This window comes from Capra hircus, chromosome 23 (assembly GCF_001704415.2).
Source record: "Capra hircus breed San Clemente chromosome 23, ASM170441v1, whole genome shotgun sequence".
Lineage (NCBI taxonomy): Eukaryota > Metazoa > Chordata > Mammalia > Artiodactyla > Bovidae > Capra > Capra hircus.
The window spans coordinates 19158210-19166797 of NC_030830.1; the positions used below are offsets into that span (position 1 = coordinate 19158210).

General features: G+C 35.3%; 1 pseudogene; it reads right to left on the reverse strand.

Moving 5' to 3' along the window:
- On the reverse strand, nucleotides 2060-2979 carry LOC102177208 (annotated as a pseudogene).

Here is an 8588-nt window from a genome sequence, read left to right on the forward strand (position 1 = left end):
GCATGTTGTATTTTACACTACAGACTGAGCTTGATCAGTGATCTAAGGGCTAGACTGTCAGATGAAATTTTTCTAAGATATTTATATTTATTATTCAGAATTCAGAATTGTTTAAGAGTTTATTTCATAGGGAGATGGCTGCTTGTAAAGCTTAGGTGAACAGAATCTTTCAAAATTAATATGTACATTATTTATTCTTTAAATTTTTTCCAGGTAAATGTATGAGTAAGCATCTGTAAAACATGGGGATTCATGGAACTAAGGGACTATTTTTCATATTTTTAGAATATATATGGGGCCTTTGCTAGATGTAAGATACAAAGGCCCTGACCAATTGATGCCTGAATCAAAGAGTTTTTAAAATGATATGAGGATAGTAATCTAAATATATTTTACCGTTCGAAATTTTGCTGAATTACTGTCAGTGAGATGTGTAGAATATGAAATAGAACTTAGGTCATGTACTATTCAGACATGATAATGTTCTTAAAGGTCATTTTTAAAAAGGAAGAAGGTTAAAATGACCAACCCCCATGCCTCACATCAGCATTTTTCAGGCTATATGCAAAACTATATGTAAATACTACCTGGAGTTATTACAGCTAGTGACTGCCGCTGTCACTGGCAGCAGTGAATCACACCCTTCACTCAGTGCTTCCAGTCTACAGCCTTCTCCAAAATAGATGCTACATAATATGGCTGCCACACTAGTGAAATCACAGTTGGGCCTAATTTCTGGATGGTTTTATCAGGATTGGTGTCAGAAAGTTTTTCTTTGAGACTAAACTTTTTTTCACAGCTGCATCCACCTATTTCTCTGAAAAAGCTAATGCATTCAGCCCATGAACTTTATAATAAAGCCACAATCAAAATGCAAGAAAAAAGTGATATCTCTTTAGCAATTGTCAGAAAATGCTAAAATATTAGTATTCCTTACAGTGCTTTTATTGGTTTCTTGCTTTTATTTTTATATTGATTTTGTTTTTTATTTTTATAATGGTTTCATGCTTTTATTTTTGTTGTACTTCATAGTATGTTCTTACATGTCTCTTTGCAAGTAGAAATGGGATAATGTTCCCAAAGACGGTTGCAAATAACAAAAACCAGTGCAGCTTGTAGGGAAGGAAAAAATTTTCCTCCACCATCTTGGGTCCTGGCTGGGTCTGAAAATTAAACTGAGAAAGACAGATAAACAGGAGAAAAGTATACAAATCTTATCGAACTTTTACATGTTCATGGGAGCTTTCACAAGAGAATGAAAAACCCAAGAAGGGCAAACCAGTAAGCTCCTTAGAGACAAAGAACCAATATATTTGTGAAGAACTGACAAGACAAAGGGGTGTGGACTAGAGGTGGCCCAACTATAGCTAGGTAGTACTTATCTTCCTTAACAGGAATAAGGGTTAGTTTAACAAGATTTGTTTGTAGATTCCTCTGGTGCCATCTCTGGGTTGAGAAGAGTCTATATGAAAAGGAGAATGTGTACTGCTTTAGGCAGAAAATGCTGAGTTTTTTCAGCATTTACTGCTTAGCTGCTTTCAGCTCAAAATATTTTATATGTTCTTTAGGTATATTTTGGGATGAGATATTCTGTATTAATTCAAATCGCTTAAAAATTTAAAAAAAAATGTAAATGCTCCAAGAACAGTGTATCATCATCTCTGGAGGCTGGAATGAATCCATTAACCAGGTTTGGAGCACTCATTTTTTTAAAAGAATGAAATGAAAAAGGGCTTCCCTGGTGGTTCAGTGATAAAGAATCCACCTGCCAATGCAGGAGACATGGGCTCAATCCCTGGGTCGGCAAGATACCCTGGAGAAGGAAATGGTAACCCACCCCAGTATTCTTTTCTGGGAAATTTCATGAACAGAGGAGCCTAGCGTCCTACAGCTCATGAGGTCAGAGTTGGGTATGACTGATCACTGATGCACCACACTGAAATAAAGGAATTCCCTCAGGGTTATCAGAGGAAATTTCAGATGACTCATGGGGGACACACACATACATCTAAAGAGCTCTGAGGTTCAATTGCTTCCATTAAACTGTCCTTCTCAGCCATCATCTGGAGCCAGAGTCCTTCCAAAGTACCTTCTTCATCCTCCCTTCACATCCCTGTTCCTTAGTGTACATATGAGGGGGTTGGTCATGGGGATAATGACAGTGTAGAAAAGAGACATGAACTTGTTCTGATCCTGGGAGTCGCTGCTGCTGGGCTGACAATATACATAGATGGCTGTGCCAAAGAGCAGGGAGACCACCATGAGGTGGGATCCACATGTGCCAACCCTATTTCTCTTAAGAATAAAGTGGACTTTATTCTTAAGACCACCCTGACAATCCGACCATAGGAGAACATGATTAAGGCAAGAATGATGACACTGCCAAAGAAGGTCACATACACACTCATAGTGGTGTCAACACTGCCAAGTTTGAGAAAAGGAGGGATCTCACAAAGAAAGTGGTCTAATTTATTTCTCCCACAAAGTGGCATAAGGAAGATATACACTGTCTGCAATAAGGAGTTGGCAAAACCAGTGATCCATGAAGCAGAAGCCATCAGGGCACACAGACGGGGGTGCATGATTACTGTGTAGTGAAGGGGCCTGCAAACAGCTGCATAGCAGTTAAATACCAAGAATACTAAGAGAAAGCATTCTGTGCATCCCAATCCCAGATCAATGAAGAACTGAGCTACATAGCCACCGAAGGAGATGGATTTGTCTGCTCCACTGAGATTAACCAGGAACAATGCTGGTGGTGTAGCGCAGATCCAGAAAGCTCAGGTTAGAAAGGAAAAAGTATATAGGGGTGTGAAGACGTGGGTCCAAGTAGGACAATGGAATGACGGTTATGTTTCTCAGCAAAGTGAAGATGTAGGAAATCAAAAGAAACACAAAGAGAACTTGTTCCAGTTGAGGTCTGTCAGAGAAGCCCAGTAGGATAAACCCAGTGAAAGAATTTCCATTTTTCTGTTCCATCCTTTGTTAGAACATGGCTCCTGTCAAGACAAAGCATTTAAAATTTTAAAAAGTATCTTCCAAAAAGAGGAGAGCCTAGTTCAGTTCAGCTCAGTTCAGTCGCTCAGTCATGTCCAACTCTTTGCAACCCCATGAATCGCAGCACGCCAGGCCTCTCTGTCCATCACCAACTTCCGGAGTTCACTCAGACTCACGTCCATCGAGTCAGTGATGCCATCCAGCCATCTCATCCTCTGTCGTCCCCTTCTCCTCCTGCCCCCAATCCCTCCCAGCATCAGAGTCTTTTCCAGTGAGTCAACTCTTCGCATGAGGTGGCCAAAGTCCTGGAGTTTCAGCTTTAGCATCATTCCTTCCAAAGGAATCCCAGGGCTGATCTCCTTCAGAGTGGACTGGTTGGATCTCCTAGGGAGGTGGTAAATCTATCATGTTAAAAGACAGGGCCATGGGATTTTATATGCAACTATCTGGTTAGATGATGTATTCATTGAAATCTACATATATTATACCAATTTGGGGCTTCCCAGGTGGCACAGTGGTAAAGAACCCATCTGCCAATGCAGGATACATAAGAGATCAAAGTTTGCTCCCTAGGTTGGGAAGATCCCCTGGAGGAGAAAATGACTAAAATGACTTAGCATGGCTTGGCATGGCATGGCATATCAATTTAGTTCTACATTACCAAAAATAATGATATTGATGTTTAATATAAGAAAAATCAAATAGTAGACCTTGTGTTTCCATGCCTCATAGATATAAAAGGTCTTTTTCAGATCGAGTTTAATAGGATTTAAAGTACTATAAGAATATACAGTAGAGAAGCAATGCTGCACATAAAGCTTTTGGCAGAATTGCTTCATATTTGTGAATGCTACCTTGGTCTTGGTATGTAGGAAGACAAACAAATAGACAGAGCCTAAAAATATGACCATCCAATTACAATAATTACAGTGCTTAACTCATGCCCTCAAGATAACTAAAATTACTACATCATAATAAGAACTCCAAAATTTCATTGATCTCACCAGCACTTACCTCTTCTTTCTGTTGATTTCATTTTCACAAAGTACCAATAACCACAGTGCATGGACTTCTAATGGAGATAGGATTATTTGCTTCCAACATTTTAATCAAGATAAACATTTTTAAAGCTATCTATCTAATTGTGTAATCTGTGCATAAAGTATAATGCTCTACATTGCTCTCTATGATAAATAATTAAATGCATAGAGATAAAGACATACATTGTCAGTGCACTGACAGGTCAAAGATAGAATATAAAACTAAAACTAATATAAGGAATGGCACAAAGAAAAGGACATTATGTTCTTATAAAAATCTAAGCACCTCCATCTACGATAGGCTAATTTATGTTTGCAATCTTGAAGTATCAGTTATACTAAACCTAGCATATTCCTAAGGTTAGTTAATTGTCATTTTCATCCAACTATTTAGTATTTGCATAAGCATGAAGTGAAATGAAAGTCACTCAGTCGTGTCCAACTCTTTGCGACCCCATGGACGATACAGTCCTGGAAATCTCCAGGCCAGAATACTGGAGTGGGTAGCCTTTCCCTCCTCTAGGGGATCTTCCCAGGAGTTGAACCCAGGTCTCTTGCATTGCAGACAGATTCTTTACCAGCTGAGCCACAACGGAAGTCCTTGCATAAGCATAGTTATACACCCCCAAGTGGCATTAGAAAATAAATAATTCAGTTCTATCATGTTCAAATTGTTAGACATAAAATAAATTTTTAATTCTTCGAAAATTTTAAAAATTTGAATCAGGTTTGAGTGTAGAACCTATTGATGTGTTAAATAAATTGGTATAAAATTAGCATAAAATAAATGTTAATAAAATCTGCATAAGGGAAAAGTAAAGGGCAAACAAAAGAAGAGTCGGTAATAGAAAGGCCACTGGGAAATATTCCTCCATCACTACCATAAACATCTTCCTTGTCCCATAATTTAGGTGCAAGGAAAGCAAACAACCAAAATATCATAAGGTTTGAAATATAAAAGCACACAAAACAGAAATTTAATACTTCATATATAAGAAGGATTGAATTAATTTAACTTCACACTCAATCACCTGACAACAGTATGGAAGAATACATGCGTATCTTGCAAAAACAATCTTTAATTTAAAAAATGTTCACATTTGAAGTTTAAAAATTAAGGCATCCAAAGGTTGAATGCTGGACAAATATGCTACCTACATATCAATTAACAATATTTATAATTACTGGTATTACTGTTTTATGTTCTAAAACCTTTACAAGCATAATCCCAACTCCAAAAAATTGAAATTTACCATTTCCCTTTTACATATGAAGAAATAGGTTAAAGTAGTTAACTAACTTAACCAGGATCGTAAAGTTCCCATTTTGATAGAAACCCAAGTCCTTTCAATATCTAAGTTTGTGCTTTTAAATAGCTATTACCTTATCATCAAGCAAATGAATATATTAAAATTCAAAGGCAGTACATGTGGTATAGAGGATGTAGTGTTTTATACTTTCTTTGACTTTTATAATGATGTGATCAATGGTATCCACAAAAAAATCTGGGTCCAAAAATTTCATAATAAAATTAATCATAAAAGTATGAGAAAAAAGTACCATGTACAGTTTCCATGTACAATAACATTCTACATCCCCCTGATTCACACCTGCTCAGAAGAGCAAATTTAAAAATTATAGTTCAGTCTCATGAACACATATACAAATATAATATAGTCATCTGAAATGTACTGCTGGCAAATTATTTTTAATGTACCTAATAAAGAAGTACTTAGCAGAGTAAAGGAGGGAAAAAATAAAATGCTAACTCATCCAGGGAAAACACTAATATAATAACATAGCATAATAAAATAATAATTTGTTTGAACATTATCATATCAATAAGGACCAAGAAGGCAGCTGACAAAAGGTAAAACCCTCCAAATTTTCATAGCAGCATTATTTTCTTTTTTAAATATAAATTTATTTATTTTAATTGGAGGTTAATTACTTTACAATATTGTATTGGTTTTGCCATACATCAACATGAATCCGCCACAGGTATACACGTGTTCCCCATCCTGAACCCCCCTCCCCCCTTCCTCCCTGTACCATCCCTCTGGGTCGTCTCAGTGTACCAGCCCCAAGCATCTAGTATCATGCATTGAACCTGGACTGGCAATTCGCTTCATATATGATATTACACATGTTTCAATTGCCAAAATTTAGAAGCAACCTATGGAAGTATGCATCAATAGATGAAAGGATAAAGATGTAGTGTATATTTATATAGGTAGATAGGTACAATGGAATATTACTCAGCCATGAAAAAGAATGAAATTTTGCCATTTACAACATGGACAAACCTGGAGAGTATTATGCTTAACAAAGTCAGACAAAGAAAGACAAATATTGTATGTTTTTATTTACATGTGAAATCTAAAAGCTAAAACAAATGAATATAACAAAACAAAACAGACTTAAAGATACAAAGAATAAACTAGTGATTACCTGTGGGGAAAAGGAGAGGGAAAAGGGTGAGACAGGGGTTAAAGGTTAAAGGATGAAGAGTTTAAAAACTACTAGATACAAAATAAACAAGATACAAGCATGTAGCATAGGGAACAGAGGCAATATTTTAAAATTACTTTATGTGGAGTATAATCTATGAAAATAAAAAGTCACTATGCTATATACCTGAAGTGAATATACAAGTCAACTACTCTTCTATTTGAAAAAAAATACTTGGGGAGATAAAGTTACATAAACCATTTACTGCTTTATAGGATAAACAAAAAAGAATGCTGAATGGCTACCTACATGACAGATAAAAATGAATGATTCAGATTGAAATATAAAGTGTCAGGCAAAGGAGACACCAACTAAAATAGAATAAAGAGTATAACGGTCTCTTCATGTTAAAATTGAATCCACATAATTAGGATACTAATGTATACTAAGATACTATATATCTTAATGTATACTAATGTATACTAACATACATACTATATATTTACTATAACATATATTAATGTATACTATACTAAGATATTAATTCTATTTTTTTTTACATTCAGGAAAATTATTATCCTTTAGTAAAGTTGGATATGGGAAATCTCTTGGTGCTAGAAGCATTAACCCATTAATTCTTAAAGAAGTAAGAAATCTTGATCTATATTAGACAAACTATGTGAATAATAATGACTGGAAATACTAGACACATTCACCCTAACTACAGGAACAAAAAATGGTGTCTGAGTTAACCATCATTATGTGACATGATATAAGAAAGTCTTGCCATAAAAATTATATATAAGTTATTACTTGGATACAAAAAAAAATAATTGAAAAACAACAAAGTTTATGTAGAAAAAAAATTTTTTTTCAGATTTTAATTTATTTTTTTTTTACTTTACAATATTATATTGGTTTTGCCATACATCAACATGAATCCTCCACGGGTGTACACATGTTCCCAATCCTGAACCCCCCTCCCACCTTGCTCCCCATACCATCTCTCTGGGTCATCCCAGTGCACCAGCCCCAAGCATCCTGTATCCTGCATTGAACCTAGACTGGCAATTCGTTTCTTATATGATATTATACATGTTTCAGTGACATTCTCCAAAATCATCCCACCCTCTCTTCCCCCACAGAGTCCAAAAGACTGTTCTATACATCTGTGTCTCTTTTGCTGTCTCACATACAGGGTTATCGTTACCATCTTTCTAAATTCCATATATATGCGTTAGTATACTGTATTGGTATTTTTCTTTCTGGCTTACTTCACTCTGTATAATCGGCTCCAGTGTCATCCACCTCATTAGAACTGATTCAAATGTATTCTTTTTAATGGCTGAGTAATACTCCATTGTGATTCTATAAGACAAAGAAGACATTCTGTGTAACAATTATTTTAAAAATGGAAAATGATATCTCACAGGAACACAATTTTACTATTCTAATTAAGAGAATAGGCATCAAATGAAAGAAATTAAATGCTTAGTACTGACACACATCAGGTGGTAGAGATAATAGTCTGCAATTACAATAATTGTACAATACTGACAAATAATATAACTAAAATTTGAGTGGAAGAATATGTATTTTAATAAAACTGGTTACTCAGTAGGTAAACCACACATTTTAAAGACAGGAGATTTCAAGGAAATAATTTTTAAGATATTTCAAATTATATAGCATTCACTGATATTTTTAACATTCAGACTCTGTCTTATCCAGTTTCCTGATGAATCCTGAAGTCTTGGCAAAATTTCTGCAGCCTCAGGGCTATCACTGAGTTACTATTGCTTTGACGCATTGACACAATATTCCTTGTCACTGTCAACCTAGCATTTGGAAGATTCCATGAATATTTTAGATATTTTCGTGCCTCTTTGAAAAAAAATGAACATTTAAAAAATATAGATAGTGACAGTAGATTTTGAGAAATATTGTGTAGTTTCACAGAAAATAAGGACCCAGAAGGAAAAATGGAAGCATACAGTCTCATAGTTTTACATTCAGATGTGCACTATTATCCTGTTTCTAAATGCATGTTTTACTAGAGCTAAATATGCTGTATTTAAATTATTTTCATGTGTACACACT